Source organism: Cydia pomonella, chromosome 14 (genome assembly GCF_033807575.1).
Source record: "Cydia pomonella isolate Wapato2018A chromosome 14, ilCydPomo1, whole genome shotgun sequence".
NCBI classification, from domain to species: domain Eukaryota; kingdom Metazoa; phylum Arthropoda; class Insecta; order Lepidoptera; family Tortricidae; genus Cydia; species Cydia pomonella.
In genome coordinates this window covers 17,006,324-17,024,742 of record NC_084716.1, presented here as the reverse complement: position 1 = coordinate 17,024,742, position 18,419 = coordinate 17,006,324, and the positions used below count along the sequence as shown (strand labels likewise).

The 18,419-nt window shown below is 37.1% G+C and overlaps 1 protein-coding gene across 4 annotated transcripts in view; it reads left to right on the top strand.

Moving 5' to 3' along the window:
- LOC133525081 (paired box protein Pax-6-like) overlaps positions 1 to 18,419 on the top strand; it is a 73,424-nt gene that overhangs the window by 17,108 nt on the left and 37,897 nt on the right. The gene's annotated exons all lie outside the window — the stretch shown is intronic.

The window sequence follows — 18,419 nt, the reverse complement described above, 5'->3', positions numbered from 1 at the left end:
TCGGCTTTATGCCAGGAAGAGGTACAACAGACGCCATTTTTGCACTTCGCCAACTGTGCGAAAGATATAGACGTGCAAAAAGGAACCTGCATATGGTGTTTGTGGACCTCGAAAAGGCATACGATAGAGTACCCAGAGAGGTTTTGTGGTGGGCTCTGAAAGAGAAATGCGTGCCTGGGAAGTATGTGGAGCTAATTCGGTCGATGTACAACCGTTGTTGTACACGCGTCCGGTCAACTGCCGGCACCACCGACAGATTCAGTGTCACGGTAGGCTTGCACCAGGGATCGGCTCTGAGTCCCTACCTCTTTCTGCTTATTATGGATGCTCTGTCGTCGGATATACAGGAGGAGGCACCCTGGTGTATGCTTTTCGCTGATGACATTGTGCTTGTGGGTGAAGACGGACTCGAGGTACAGAGCAGACTTGAGGAATGGCGGCGGAAACTGGAAAATGTTGGCCTGAAGATCAGCAGATCTAAAACTGAACATATGTTCTGCGATTTCGGCGGTCTCTCCGGTTTCGCTGCCATAGAACTCGATGGCGTTACATTGCCGGTCTGCTCAGACTTCAAGTACCTCGGTTCGCTCGTGCAGTGCGATGGCGATATTGACCGTGACGTGAAAAACCGGATTAGCACAGGTTGGATGAAATGGCGACAGGTCACGGGAACAATTTGTGACGCCCGGATGCCCCTCCGACTGAAGGGTAAAATTTATAAAGCCATCATAAGACCTGTCGTCATGTATGGATCAGAGTGTTGGGCCCTAAAAGTGACGGATGAAAAGAGATTGCACATAGCGGAAATGAGAATGTTAAGATGGATGTGTGGTGTGACAAGAATGGATAGGATAAGGAATGAGTATATAAGAGGAAGCCTGAAAGTTGCACCCATAATAGATAAAGTAAGAGCGAATCGCCTAGCGTGGTATGGGCATGTGATGCCGAGGGATGAAAGTCATGTGACGAGAAAGGTATTACGAATGAATGTGGAGGGATGGAACGGGAGAGGAAAACCTAGAAAAAGGTGGATGGATTGTGTGAGAGATGACATGAAACGAACGCGAGTGAATGTTGAGATGACGGGTGACAGAAAGATATGGAAGAAAAAGACATGCTGCGCCGACCCCAAATGAATGGGATAAGGGCAAGCGAATGATGATTATTAGTCAATAAACTGGAGGTGTCTCTGTTTTAGGTGTTATATTTTTTCAAATATTTTCGCATGTGTTTTTTTTATACGGAGTATTAACCTGTTCATAACTGTCAAATTTCACACGTGTAATAACAAAAAAGAATTCGTTTAATTGAAACGGTAATATTAAAGACAATTTTTTTTTTTTTTTTCAAACATAAAAATAGGCGAATGCTGAAATTTAGTATAGTACTTGTTGATGATGTGGCATATCATCAGGAAAAAAATCAGGCCGAAAAGCTATTAAGGCACCAGATGTTTCCTTTATGTGAAAGTTTAAAACTTCGCTAAGTATTGCGAGCTTTAGCCGAGACTTTTGTTAAGCATAATTGAGCTCGAAATATTAAGTAGTTTTCTACAACTGGTCGGGAAAAATTATTTATAGATATTTCAAATCAAGAACAAAACAAAATCAAAAATGTCACCATACCTGGAGGAAAAAAATATTGTAACTGAATACTGTGTCAACATTTACTGTTTTTATTTGACATTTAATCTAATTATAGACTTTTTATTTTAACTTTAATATCTATTGTATCTTTTATACTTTAGACGACCTGTCTGGCCTAGTGGGCAGTGACCCTGCCTATGAAGCCGATGGTCCCGGGTTCAAATCCTGGTAAGGGCATTTATTCGTGTGATGAGCATGGATATTTGTTCCTGAGTCATGGATGTTTTCTATGTATTTAAGTGTTTATAAATATTATATATATCGTTGTCTAAGTACCCACAACACAAGCCTTATTGAGCTTATCGTGGGACTTAGTCAATTTGTGTAATAATGTCCTACAATATTTATTTATTTATACTATTTAACCAGCCGAATTCAAAAAGACTTATATGCCAGTTACAAACGCTCAATCCACAGCAGATATCGTCACAATTAACTAGGTAAATCGTTCATGCAATAACTTGCATGCATATCTTGATTAAATATTATTATACTTTTTATTTAACAGACATTAAACACGGAATAAGCAGACGTACAAATATTAATAAGTGCTAAATATATTATGAGATAACGATGCATACTTCTAGTCTTAAGTAACCATCAATATCTTCTAATCACAGTATCAGGAAGCAAAAAAAAAATTCATCCTCAACTTAAATCAACGTTATAACCGAAAACACATTTCCCAGCAAAAATATTTTCGCGAAATCATCTTTAGCTCGCCCCTGTGTCTAAATCGCAAAATAGCGCTTCTACGGGGCGCCTTTGAAAAGTATGAAAATACTAAAGGGCGAGACGCGCACAAGAGCATACCTACCTATACTATTACATCGGGGCTATAACGCCTTATCTTTCCCTGGCACTATACAGTCCCCCTTTGTCCCCCTCTCCCCACCACTGTGGCAAAACAATATGACGTTATAACTTTTTCTTCATTTTTTCCCTTTTTTGAATACGGGGTCGCTCCCTTCTGGGACATACTTTAGACATATCGTCTTCGAGTGTAGAGGATGATGCATTTATAATAATGACGATGGATTTCTGTGATTTGGAGGCAGCGTCATATAATTCAATGCGAAAAATGTGCATGATTGTTTATAAATTTCTTTCCAAGTAAAATAGAGCTAAAAAAACCGGACAAGTGCGAGATGGCGGACTTGCCCACCGAGTGTTCAGTACAAATTTAACTTATTTTTTATTTTTACAAAGTTATAGTTTTGAGAGTTTTCCCTGTACTTGTAGTGTAAGACGATGTATATTGTCGAAATATACGTTTTTTGCGGCATAAACGGCCGCATCTTTTTTTTACGTTAACTTAGAAGTTTGATAGTTTTAAAACGAATACGGGACTTGATCGCGTAAACTTACGTTTATTATATGGCCTGACGTTTCGAACGTGACGTTACGCTCGTGGTCACAGTCAGACTGGCGAGGAATTGTATCAACATCTTGCTTGCTTGCTTGCAACGTAAGTTTACGCGATTAAGTCCCGTATTCGTTTTAAAACTGAACGAAAATCGTGTTGGTTTAAATCAATATATTAGAAGTTTGATTTTTTCATAGCTTCTAGGGACTGTAGACTTGAGTATAGGTATTTCATTTTAACTCAATACCTCCACGCGTTCCCGAGATAAAGGGTTTGCAGGGCAGATGTACAGACGGATCCTTCAAGGGTTCAATTTTTTCCTTTTGAGGTACGGTACCCTAAATATGTGTTTTACTGCGATTAACAATTATTTACCTGCTCAAAATAATTATCATAATCGCGCTATCTGTTTTATGAAGTTACAAATATCAAATCGTAATTTTCGTGAGCTGTCTTCTGTAATTAAAAAACCCTAAAACTTAACGCGGCAGAAAAATACATCACGGCACCATTAACGAAGCGTCACGGTCATTTCGGCGAAGCCAGCCCTTTCACAAACATCTCCCTTGCAAATACTTAACATAAATTAATTAAGAAATCCGCGCCATCTCCCCCCGACTGACGGTTTTCTCCAAGAAAAAAACCAACGCATTAAGTAGGTAGGTACTCCGAATATCGCGAAAAACATAAAACCGAAACAGAGGGACGGAACAGGACGGATATATACCTTTTTTAATGAAAACGAAAGAGTTGGGAGGCTATCTCTTTTTTCGTCGCCGAAGGGGGAAGCAGGGCGATTTTGACACGGTATGAATAAAGAAAATATGAAGGCCTTTGTTACCGTAAAAATTCCTGTACAGGGGATAAAGTCTTTAAGTTATCAGCGGGGGAGATATGCTTATATACCTGTAGGTATGTATAGGAGCGTTTGATGTCTTCGTATTTATCGAGGTCTGGTTGATATTGTGTTTACGTAGGTACGCCATAAGAGGGTGCTTAAGGCTGAATATATTAACGTCAAGATATCGATTGGAAGGTTAACCCGTCTCATTTTGTTAGGGCGACGTGAGGTAAGGCTCTGTTATAGGTTAATGTATGCGTGCGGCTGCGAGACACGACTGATCATTGGAAGGTACAGCAGATGACGTAATGTGTGGGTCATACGCAGATTTAGTTTTCATATTACCTTTTTGTACCTGATTTTGATACTTGCGAAAAATAGTCAGGACACTCAGGACCGGTATTAGGCTGGAGGGCGAATCAACTTTCTCTTGTCAGTCGTTGCCATTGTTACGTTCTCCTGGGTCACTCTTAAATCCGGGTTTTATGGTAGTTATCAATTCCGCCCTTTAAGCCCTTTCCATGATGGGCCATCTATTAAGCATGTTAGTAGAACACGGGACACCAGTTCTTCTAACAAACTTTTCTAATATTTTCTCCTGACTGATGATACAGAACAAGTAATAATTGATCGACCATCCTGTAAGCTTAATACTAACGGGTTAAAATTACACTATTTTGAGGTGCATGGTAATTAGTAGGTAAGTAACATATCAACAAGTAGGCATGTAATGTAACTTATTATTTACGTTCGATAAGATATAGCTGGCCAAACAACTTTGTTAGTATAAAAAGGCGCGAAATTCAAATTTTCTATGGAACGATAACACTACGCGCCATAATTTTTTTTAAATTTGCCGCTTTTTTCTACTGACGGAAACGGCTTGACCTGCATTTTTTTGCGTGCTAAGCACGGATATTTGTTCCCGAGTCATGGGTGTTTTCTATGTATTTAAGTATTTGTATATATCGTTGGTTGGGTACCCACAAAACAAGCCTTCTTGATCTTACTGTGGGGCTTAGTCAATTAGTGTAATAATGTCTTATTAATATTTTATTTTATTATTTATTTATTTATTGCACTTGACACTTAGTGGAAAAGAAAAAATAAGAAAAGCTGTATATTAACAAACTAATTGTTGCGTTGTACACGTATATTCAACACTAAATAAAAAATATTATGTTTTAAAAATTGGACAAGCGTTTGATAGTACTCGTAATTTTTCCTAAACACTCTATTGGACCTAATAACACAGCGTCAAATCTATCGTTAAGCTTTTAACAGTAACGACCCTTAACTAAAAAGCAGTAACGACATTCAACCCTGTTAAGCATTTAAACAATATAACTCTAAATACCATACTCGACAGCCGAAACTGAATGTAAATCTAATAGTAAAAAGTTTATTTTTGAATGGCGGCGAAATTTAGGGTAAGAGGGTCAATAGTGAAATAGTAGGGTCATATCGCATAGTGACATGCGTTCCCGTAGCAAATCACTTCCGGGCCACTAAATCCAGGCCAAATTAATGCATTTAGCACGCCGTACCCTCGGCTGGGGATGACAACTTTATTTCATTGTGTCGCGATATTTTCTTGTCACTTTTACGTCGGTAACGAGCAACGATGCTGTTGTTTTTTTTTTGATATCAATTTTGCATTTATTCGGTATGCATGTGTCCATATTTTAATATCTACATTTAATAAATAATTTTGATTTTATCACAAACAAATAAAATCGCGTATTATGAGTTTGATGGATACAAAGTTTTGGAAGCGTCTGTATCGGTAATGAATTATTTTTACTGTTAACTTATTCATAAAAAATACCGTCTTAAAAAGTTTGAGAATAAAAGGTTCCGATAAATTTGAGAACTTCCTCCTTTTTTTGTAATCGGTTAACTTTTTATTGTTATTTATTATTCTTTAGGAATTTGATATAAAACTTATAATATTTATGTCGGATTGTCATTAGAATTTACGTCTATTACAGCAACACTTGCATAATCTTAATACATAGTTTACATAGGTATACAACAGAGTCCTTTGGTTTTGATATAAATTGTAACGCAATAATAGTTTAACTTGATACTTATTGACCCCTAGTTAGAGAATTCGAAGCTCTGATTACTTTAAAGTTAGCGCCGTACAGCAACATTGCAATAACCTAGCCAATAACCCTGCAACACTGATTTAAAATATCATTACGGCTCATATCAGAGATTTAGATCTCGCAGGGGTAGCTAGGACTATATCGGGAGAAACAAATTGTAACAAAGGAGTCCGGTAAAGAAGATTATCGGAGATGACGCGTGGCAGACACGTGACGAGAGTGTGGCTCGTGATCGGCACATCTACCCTATTCTTAACACACTCATTTCAAAATAAACTGTAATGCAACTGCCCAGAGTTTGATTTCGTTTGGCAACGCACAGTTTCATAAAGTGTCCTGACTTACAAGCGAAATACCGTTGTTTCTTATTGAGATAAAGTCAGTTTTAGATCGGTAATACATGTTTGAAACGTTATTTAAAAATAAGAAGTGTTGGAGGGAAATTAATACCACAATTTGAAGGATTTAAGGCTTACATTGATGTTGAGTGTAATCGGAAGAGCAAATAAATACATAATGGCAAGTTCTGCAGTCATGTGGTTTAAATGTCGGACGTCACCAGCAAGAATGCCTTTAGGATATTCGAAGGGTTTTTTATTCCATAGCGTATTGTATCTAATACAAAACAATAGTGCTTTATGAGTTTAGTACCTATAACTTTACATTGTTAAAGATATAACTTGTCTTTAACACACATACTGTGTGTTAAAGACAAGTTAATGAGTATTAGGTACATACATACATATATTTTGTTAGTAACATTTTTTATTAAAAAGGTTTACTTATAATTGAATAACAAAGAAGTTATAAGACTCGCTTTGACTATTAGAGTCAGACCAAGATAAGTTGGCAGTGATTTTGATAGCCGAGACGGTGCACGGGTTAATTTAAACGTCAAACTTCTATAAAATTATGACGTTTACTGACACTTGCACCGTTGCACCGTCTGGGCTATCAAAATCGCTGCTAACTTATCTTGGTCTAACTGTAGTTACTAATTTATATTACAGGTAAGTAAGTGTCCGTAGCAAAAATTATCATTGAAAAAGTCACTGTAATACAATATTAATTACCTTAACGGGACCTAATTGCGTATACTTAAGCGTTAACATTAACTACGACGTTTCGAGACCGGCATTGTCGCCAATTAATTTAAATCGACACAGTTCTATAGCTGCAAACAAAATGCAAATTTTATAACACAAACAATCGTATCAACAAATCCAGAGCAACATATCAACGATTTTATCAGCGTAACATTTTTCCCCGTCTCCCCGGCTTCCCCAATATGTGATCATGTAATCTCACCCTCTCATAATCCACAACGAGTTAATTACAAGGTTTAGATCCAATAAACTGTGTCGCGTATTCCTATTTCCAACAAAAACTTACATCGACCAGCTTAGTATGACCTCGATTCTCTTAACAACAGTGCGAAGTTCGTTAGCGCGCACCGGATCACGTCCGCCATCTTGGCTGCCCTCGGGAAGCATTCTGAACGCGCCTGTGCCGTCGCACCCCTGTCTCCTCACGTGGGACGATACAATACCTCTTTACGTTTTATTAGCTGCCAGTTTGTTAATAAAGTCTGGATTGTCTATGGTTTATAAAATTAGAATTCGTTCGCTTGATTTCAATTACTGTTGATTTATTTTGATATTTTATTGAAAATGAATTTAGTCAATTGACGTAAAGATTTGATTATAATTTTATTAGCTCTTACAATATTAAACAATATAGGTATTCGATATTTTTACAGTATTATTTTATAATGGTAGGTATATTGGAGTTTCTTCGAATTTCATTTGAATAAGTATTTCTCTTTAGTAACGAAGTACCTAATATTTTTTTATATTGTTAAGCCCTCATCGTGAAAACCTTTATACATACATATATTAATATTCCTGTAAATATAAGTTTATACCATTTATTGGAGCTCTATTATTATTTCACAATTGCTCGATTGATTTACATACAACGTAACATTAAATTGGTTAGCCATACTCATTTTGACCCATAGACCCCATAGTAGTTTTTTTTAAATATCAGTTAATAAATTCTCCCGCACATGCTTCATTCCCTCTTAGTCCAACCTTTCCATTCATACGTATAGTATAACACTTGTCTAACTTCAAAATCACGCTACACTAACCTAACCCTGTCCATCATATTCCCGTTCTCACAGAATCAAATAAAAAACAGCGAGATCGGCGCCGGCGCAACTCGAGCGCGATAAATCGCACTTCCAATAATATTTCTACACCCCTTTTATTTTCAACCTTACCTTCATATTCTTATGGGTTAGTTTTTGTTGTAGTTTTTTTGACAGGATTTATTATGAAAGTGGCCACGTGCGAGGTAAGCTGGGCATTAAGCTGTAATAATGACCGAGTGTTTGTGAGATACGGGGATATAGGCAGATGGACGATGATAGCTTCAACAGGTTTATTGTTAGTTTTGAGTGCACCTGTGTGCTCCAAAAATGTTTTTCCTAAATACCGTATTTTAAATTCAATATTCTACCTAGCAGTAGAATAGTAGTGTGAAAGATTTCTTCGGAAGTTTCTAAATTAATTAAGTACGGATTTATCTCATAATTTTAAGACTAATACGGGAACAAACAGTGTGCAGAAAATGATACGTGTCTGCTCTAGAGCACTGTACTTTCTAAGTACGTTTTTTTTCTCTTTTTACTATAAACAGTAAAAAATTGGTATTAAATGGATTTGTTGTACAATTTCCATTATGATAATTTGCTCCCTATTCCATAAATTACGATATTATTAATTGAAAGTAATCTCAAGAAATACTACTAAAGTTTATACTCAGCTGTGTTTTTTAAACGCAAATAAATTTTACTTTCCTCGTACTCGAAATGAAAAGTAGAGTTTAATTCGTAGTGTTTAATTCGAGTGAAAGGCACCATTTCAGTCTCCGACTATTGAAAATCGAAACTACCTCGACAGGAATGGATACCTTTCACCCCTCGGTTAACAATCTACCATATTACATATGTAGGTATGTTTTAGTAACTGATAATTTTCAATCACCCATAATATTCTGCGGAATCAGTACCCCTAGTATAAATTTGATCGACATCATAACGTGACGAACGCGTTTGCGTTAAGTCTCATTTTGTATAGGATTTTGAGTTTCCAAAACGTCCCGCTTGGCGCGCTCTTTCTAAATCCAATACAAAATGAGACTAAACGCAAACGCGTACGTCACGTTTCGAAATCGAATTTATTTACACTAGGGGTACAGAACTGTCAGCCAATGTATCTTAAATGATATTGTTTTCGTTACCACGATAACGATTCATGATATCAAGCAAGTTTAACAGATTTATATCACGTGCAATTTTAAAATACACCCTGACATTTCGAGCCCTTTCCCTGTATCGCTCACGGGGTACCTAGTGTTTAGTTTTATGTACTAAAATATTATAAAACAAATATCCGCAAACTTCTCGATCTACATAACACTGCAGTTAAACCAGTGTTTTCGATCTAACTAACTAAATACATAATCTCCCAACATCTGAACACTACGGTCCTCGCGCTTGGCTGCACTTCAAACGAACGGCTAGGCCTTCTTTGATAATGGCGTCTCGAGAATTTCATTTTGTCTTGAGTTAATTGTTAGTTTAGGTTGTGAGTGACATGGTAAAGGCTTTGTGAACCGTCTCAGACTGTTGAGATAACTGGCTCGTCAGAATAGAGAATCAGGTGTTATCACTTGGAGAATAGCCACAGAACTCACAGAAGAGAAGCCACGACCTTTAAGAATATATTTGTTATTTATGCGTCTTATACAAAATGTTAATATAAATTAAAACTAAAAATATTTAACTAAAACTAAAACGTTTTATCTGCAAAATATTCTCGTTTAGCTTTGATGCACAAACGCAAAGGTTAAGAGAGGTATGGGCAGTGTGAATGCCATCTCACGTTGCGTGGTAGGGCACAGCACAGCGGATCTCAAGCGACCGTAAATAGCAAGAACGGATTTTTTATATTATTCAAATAAATAAATGCTTTATCGATGAAATAAATGATTTATGATTTTTTCAAGCTTTGATTTAGTTTCACCTGTCCTGTTGTCTGTCTGTAATCAAATCATGCAAGTTAAATTTGACCCACTTACCGGTTTCCAATGAAGCTGAAAATTTGCATACATACATATGTAAGTCGGGTGACAATGCAATATTATGGTACCATCGAGCTGATCTGATGATGGATACAGGAGGTAGCCACAGGAACTCTGTGATAAAACAACGCAACCTAATGGTGTTTGGGTTTTTTTTAGAATTGCCTGTGGAAAGAAAGGTTACAGTCAGAGATAAAAAGCTTGTACCAAAAATGAAATTTTTGCCAAAAACTTATTCATATTATATTTATCGTTGTCTAAGTACCCACAACACAAGCCTTATTGAGCTTACTGTGGGGCTTAGTCAATTTGTATAAAAATGTCCAATGTTTATTTATAAATAAATATTGTATGTTAATTGCTAGTTGTGAGTGCCGTGCTAAACGCTTTGTGAACCGTCAAAAGGATGACTAACACTAGACACCGTGTCCGGGCCGAAGCGGCTCTTCGTTTTCTATAGGAAGAATCACGTGATCACCGACGCTCAAAGTTGACTGTCTATAGAAAACGAAGTCTTGGACGCCTCGGCCTAGACCCGAACCGTTCTAGCGTGACTCATCCTATACGCCTCCCAAAATCACTAAAATGTCCGAAACAGCATTAATCACCGTCTAATCCATTTTGCGAGTTTTATTTGTTTTTCTCCATTAGGACGCAAATAAGTAAAGTCTGTCGAGAATCCCATTTAGCCTACTAGCTGGATTTGAAATGGAGTAAGTGGCAAAACGAACTGAATCCTATCGCTTAAAAGGCGCAGGCGAGCTTTTACCTCGATCGAACCATTCCGCCTTGTATATTTAGGCAAATATTTGTCTTTACCTGCTCCATGCGAAACTTCGTCTCATTTTTACATATTCGTATTATATCTCTTTCCATACAAAAGGGATGTAGAAAAGGATTTGCGCTAATAAGACAAAGTGAATCATCAAAATTTGATCCACCGAGCACATACTTAGATGCTACGAATATGCTACAGCCAAGATTGCGAAGTATTCAATAAATCTCCAATAAGAAAATAGTACATTACGATACAAGTGCGAAAAATAGGAAATTCGAAACGAGTGGCGATAAATTAAAACACGACCGAAGGGAGTGTTTTAAATCGACACGAGTTGCGAATTACCTATTCGCACATGTATCGTACAACGTTTTACAGTACATATGGCCCTTTAAATGTTCGACACAGTAACGTAATATGCTACTTCTCGCACTAGTGCTATAAAGTAGCCCCATATGTACTGTAAATGACATTAATTCCCGTAAAAAGTTCCAAAGGTTTCCGAGAATGTTTCTTTAAAAAAATCGGCAGTACCTACTCTGGTTTAGTTTGCACCGATTTTGTGTAGATGTGTAACTTTCTGTAACTTACACCTATATGGATAACTATATAAGAATTCGTAATATGAGATCATACTACACCTTAACTTTCCGCGTTCCCCAATGCTCTGTTGAAAATCAGAATATTGCAGCAGAGCAAATAGCTTAGGCTGTTTTGGATTGAGCAACACCCCTCTAGGGTGATTCCCCCGGCATATGCTGTGCGTTTTACGGAGTTTTAATTTTAATCCACTCTGTATGCATATGCTATGCATGTAGCTATACATTATACTACCACGATTCGAAGCTGTGAAGTTGCGCAAAAAGATACTTTATGTCGATGATATACGGGTTTTTAAGAGAATTTATATTATGGTTTTGATCGTTTATCGGAAATTTGCGATGTTTGTACGATTTATTTGTTTTTATGCATTTATTTAAAGCTTGCATTTTTTCGAGATGGTCATTACTTTTTAGAAATTGGATTAGGTAAGTACCTAAAAGTAAAAAGCGGTGGTAGCCGAGTGGATATGAGTCCGACTTTCAATCCGGAGGTCGCGGGTTCAAATCCTGGCTCGTACCAATGAGTTTTTCGGAACTTATGTACGAAATGTCATTTGATATTTACCACTAGCTTTTCGGTGAAGGAAAACATCGTGATGAAACCTACATACATCTGCAAAAAATTCAAAGGTGTATGTGAAGTCCCCAATCCGCATTGGGCTAGCGTGGGGACTATAGCCCGAGCCCTCTCGCGCATGAGAGGAGGCCTGTGCCCAGCAGTGGGACGTATATAGTCTGAATTATCAAGTATTTTGGTGACACTTTATAAATCGTTTATTTTTTCTCTAAGAAAGGGGTATTATTTAAATATAGTTATTAAACCAAGTAAAAACTTAATTAACATTTAATAGTAAAAAATAAACCAAAAAAAAAATCGTAATTATGTTATTTGAAGTATTTCTGTGTATTAATACCTATCAAACTTACACAGAAGAATATATAGCTGGTCAAACATCTTTGTCAATAGAAAAAGGCACTAAATTCAAATGTTCTATGGAATGATTACCTTTCGCTCCTACATTTTTTAAATTTGCCACTTTTTTATAATGATGAAAATGGCATGACAACTAATGCCATATTTTTTTACCAGTTTATTTTTGAAGCAGCCAAATTTAAATGTATCAAATTCGCAGCGAGATTAATTGGTAGAAAAATCAATAAAGCATTTTGACTCAAAATATTCAGCTATTTAGATAAACCAGTAATTTAATAGCAACGAAACGCAGCAGTTACTAGCCACTAATGTCTGTACAAGAGATTTATTAGGCACGTCTGTAACAGGCTACAAATCTCAAATCGGCAACCAATATGCAGCGCAAACGTGTTGCAAATGGTTTGTGCCGAAAATCGGTAATGCGCAACATGCGACCTTTCTCAACGTCGTAAGTGACAGGCCGTTTGTGGCACTTATGGCCTTTCAATGCGAAAGGCCTTTGGCCAGTCAGTCGAGCCATTCATTACGCTACTTGCATTCCTAATTCCTGAACTATTCTGAAACCGCAGGAATATATGTTTGAACTATATATATAGTCCTCCTCATCGTTTTCGATGACGGCGACCCCAAATAAACACATTATGGACGTTGTCTAGCGTGAGCCCTAATGTGGCTGGCCAGGCCGAACTTGCTCTTAAATACTCTATTGCACGCGTGACAATAAAGTTGGCCAGCTGCGTTGAACGTGTACACGTAGGAGGGCTTAGGTCTCTCTTTCCGTAACTGGCGTTTTATTTCTAGGCTAGTGAGGCGGTTATCTTCGAATGTTTTGACACCGTTATGGATGGTAGAACGCCAAGAAGACCTCCTTCCAGCAAGCTCCTCCCAACGCTTAGGGTCGATGGCGCAAGCGCTCAGATGCCGTTTGAGCACGTCCTATTTGAACTATACTTCGATATTGTATATGTAGGTAGAAGATAGAATTTTCTTTATTGGCACACCTCAGTAAAAGATACAGCTAAAAGAAAAACAATTGATTAATGATAAAAACAGACAGCAGGTGGTGTATCGCTAAAGAGCGATCTCTTCCAGACAACCTTCGGGTAGCGGAAACAAAACAATGAACCAAGAAGAGTAGAAGACCTTTGTCTTTATTGCTCGTATTTGTAGGAGTCCTTTACCAGACTGTGTATCTACAAAAATAATATACATAATGGATATATACAGAGGAATACTATAACCAGCCCTTGAGGCATTGTACCAAGGATGTTAGCGGCATTTCCTCGTTGTATCGCAATACTGATACGTTGTGCGAGGAAGCCGCCAGCTCTTCGGTCACCAGTTACGTCAACCAGATGCATCGCGATTTCTGCAAAATACTTGTACGCGCTGGAACCCCATGGACCTAGTTTCAACGCCAAATGGTACAAAATGGTACTCTCAACCAATGCTCTACTCTACTGTGTGTAACATAGTTTTGTTTTCAATACAATCCAAGACGGGAACTAACTGTTGAACTAGATTTTATGTTAATGCCTACCTACTCAACAAATATCCTCTGCTCCTAAGTTTCTGTTGCAAAGAGCTTCTAGCCTAGGCTAATGTTATGACCAACATTTGCTATGTAGAAAATGTATTATATGGGGGTTTTCAGAAATAATTGTACTCGTTTTGCCTTAATTATCCTTAATTTTCCATACAAAATTTATTAGTCAGTTTGTAACGGTCCATACAACATGTATGACACTTTTTTTATCACATAAAGCGATAGTGCTCGGGATTCTAAGTAGAATAAGTTTTTGGCAAAAAAAATCATTTTTGGTACAAGCTTTTATCGCTGACTGTACTTTTTTTCCACAGGCAACTAATACTCATCGAGACAATTCTAAAACCCCAAACACAATTAATAGGTTGCGTTGTTGTTGTTTTATCACAGAGTTCCTGAAGCTACCTCCTGTATCCATCAGATCAGCTGGATGATACCATAATATTGCATTGTCATCCGACTTACATATGTGTGCAAATTTTCAGCTTCATCGGAAACCGGGAAGTGGGTCAAATTTAACTTGCAAGATTTGTCCCATACATACTAACAGGGTAAGTTAAATAAAAGCTTGTAAAAACCCAAACTTTGTTAGGTTTAAAAAAGTACAAAGTACACTTTTTCTGAAAATGTCCGTATTGTATCGTAGTACGTTCAGGTTTCCGGAACTCTGGGAAAGTAATACCCGCTCCCTTCAATATTCCTAGGTACAGTCGCCATCAGATATATCGGAGCGTCCAAGGTGTTCAAATATATCTAAACATGTACTTTAGCGTCATGACAATAGAGGTTCAGATATTTGTGAACTTTTATTGTGTAGTAAATATTGGATGGTTATAGTGAGATCCCAAATAATTAATGGATCTCCTCAAACTTTCTCTTATAGGTACTTTTTCCAAATCGAGACGGATCAGTGAAGATTTAACAACTGAAGACGCCTTGACTGTAATTTTCTGTACAAAACAGTCTGCTGATTTTTGCAGAGGGGCACGTCAAATGAACGGCTACTTCTACGTAACGTAAAAATAACCATGTCAGATCAACGTCAGTCCATACAATACATATAACCATTGGCCGAGCTTTTCGATGGACCCCTCCATCCAAGCTCTTAAAGGCGTCTCCAGTTGTTAAATCTTCCACGTTATCTATAAAACGTTATCACTCGAGGCGACACTTAATAAATAAATGGTTAGAAAGTTAGATTTATTTGTCTTAAACTGAATGTATCTTTTGCATACCTAATCTAATTAAGACTAAAGTAATAAAACTGAATGGTGAAAATATAAATACCTTCTTTTTCGTGGCTTTGAATACATATTTTTCTATACATCATTCCGAATCCAATGGTGTCCAACATACATACATCACCATAAAGCGCCAAATAGGCGCGTATCGCTACGTATTTCTATACATATATTACGTATACGTCCACATTGCACGTTTTCATATACGTCCACATATCACACGTACATGTTCGCTATGTACGCTGACCGCCGGCCGGCCGTGCCATATTAGTTACATGCAGACCGTACATAAATATGCCTATCGGGGTAACGTCGGGCCTTTCCGCACGTTATATTGAAGCACCTACTAACATTGTTGGGTTAGAACTGACTGCAGATTGACCAAGAGGCATTCTCAAAATTCAAAATTCAAATATTTTGCAAGCAGGTATCAAGGGCTCTTTTACAAGTCAATTTAAAGTATATCATATAGTGACATGAAAACACAGTAACATTTATAAATACAACAGCCAATACCTGGGTAAACGTTAATAATCTTAAAAATAAATAATTACTACATTATAATAGAGATGTATAGTCTCTATAGTTAATAATACATAAGATTTGGAGATGTAAAAGGTCCCCACGGTCTGAGAAAGAAAATAATACCTATTAATAAGATTTGGAAGTGTAAAGGCTCTCCAAGAGTCAAATAAAAAAAATATAAAAAATCTCTCTTCTGATTGTAATAACAGGTAATAACGTGTCTGGTTGAAGAAATGACACTTTTGATCATATACATAACACATTCAGATGAAATGTAAAACTTTTTATTACAATCAGAATACGCATCCAAGATTGATTTTATAGCAAAATGTATAGTAAAAGTAAAATTAAAACTTTAGTACTTTATTCGTCACTATTGATAACGTGCCACGTAGCAATGTGGGGTCTATTTCCTAAACGGTATTAGACAAATATCATCAGTCCACGAACTGTAAAGTCGTATGGGTTACCATGGCAACACAATAATTCGAAAAATGGGTCCCTGGAATAACGAACGATACAAATGAGACGAGTAGTATGTTGTCATGATTTTTTTCAAAATATTACATTTCATGTTATCTACCTAATTAAAATTTAAGTATGCATTTACAATAGTGACGAGTAGTACCCCCGCCAAGACAAGCAAAGCGAAGCGCAAGGGCACTACCTACCTTTTCTAGAAGCGATCTAATTAAATACTCCAAATTTACCATTTTCTTGCAATGACGGCAACGCGCTACATGCGTGAGTTGCAGGCGTCCATAGGCTACGGTGACTGCTTACCATCAGGCGGGCCGTATGCTTGTTTAACACCGACGTGGTATTAAAAAAATATATTCACAGAACTAAACTTTAGTTAAACAAATTAACATAAAGATTAATCAATTTCTGCCTGTGTTGAATCAAATAAAAGGACAACAAACTCGGCGTTAAAAAAATACGACTTTGTTTCATATTTTGCAAGTATAAATATGTAAAAATATGGCATTAAGAGTGAAACAACATGAATAATGTAAGCGTAGCGTTGCTACGCCGTAGACGAGGACGAGGCGTAGCAAAGGGTTACGATTTGGTGACAAAAAAACTGAAAAAATACCTATAGTGTGTTGTTTGTTTCTTTATTTAAGATATTTTCCTACTAGTTTGTTTATTTTATTACAATATAATAACAAAATAATAACAGTAAAACACACACACACACACACACACACACACACACACACACACACACACACACACACACACACACACACACACATACACACACACACACATACACATACACACACACACACACATGCACACCCTCAACCTAAACACCAACGATAAAGAAAAAGTCGTGCATAGACCGTATTAATTGTAATAGGTATGCAAGATACATATGCGGCTAAAAAGCCGTTTCCAAAATATTCGTTTTAGCTATTCTCAACAATCTCAACTGACACTAGAAATAATAATAACAAGCCATACAGATTTCATTAAAACCGTGACCTTACCCTTACAATTCAATATAAAATCAGTTAAAATGACGATTTCACACATTAAGGCGTCTATTTATCACATTTAAACACATCAGACGCATCACCATAGCCGTGAATTCCCTACTCGACCATGAGTTATGACGTCCTTACCCCACGACACGAAGAGCCCCCCAAATGACATGTCAATGCATTGTCACCTTTACGATTTACTGTGCCAATGCAGTGACCACTGTCCTTATCTAACGCTTTGTGGCTTAGGTTCGTCTCGCTCTATTGATATTTATTATAATTTTATGCGGCGTCCACACTCCACAGTTGCTTTTGTGTATTAAACGGTGTTCTTGTCTGTACTGTTGTTCGAGGGACTGAAACTCGCTTAATCCAAAACGTCGTATGTCATTTTGTAACTTGTACCGAGATAAGTCTTTTTGCCACTGCGTGGTAAAATGACAGTGTCGTTGATGCATATTTATGAATTTTTTCAATGATTTCGATGGCAGATTTAATTCGGTGATTATGGGTGTAATTATAGGAGATATGTCGCCGCAAGTGTGCTCGGATCGAATTACAATGGGGGATGAGTTGCGAGACTGTTGTGTTGTTCGTTAATAACCGTGTCAAGATTCTTATCTTTGGTTTCGTTTTTGCAACTGTTGTCTTGTATCTCGGTTACTATATAAGTAAATACAAAATACTTTTGAGCATTAATATTCTTATAACTAACATTCAAGAATACGAGACGATCGATTGCGAATGTTAAAATAATTACGTTTGTCAATTATTGTAATGGACTTCAATCGATGCGTCTAATTTTAGTTTTTTTTCTTCTATGGCAATATGAAAAGGAAGTTGTCTAGAGTCAGACAAAGATAAGTTGTACGGAAGGTGGAGATAAGGAATGGAATCTCCATGTACCAAAAAGTGTCATAAAAAAACCTTAAATAGGTGGCGCTACAATACCTAGAATACTTGAAAAAAAAAACAAATCATAAACAGCGCACTTCACTCCGTCAATAACGCCTAGATTCTTAGCTACTCTAGCGCTACTCTGGAGAGATTTGGAACTATTATTTATAGCTAACCACTGGACACTTTTGTATAAGTTCTGCCTATGGAGATTGCTTTCCTTAACTCTACCTTCCATAATAAGTTGGTAGCGATTTTGACAGCCCAGCCTGGGCAAGTGTTAAGAAAACGTC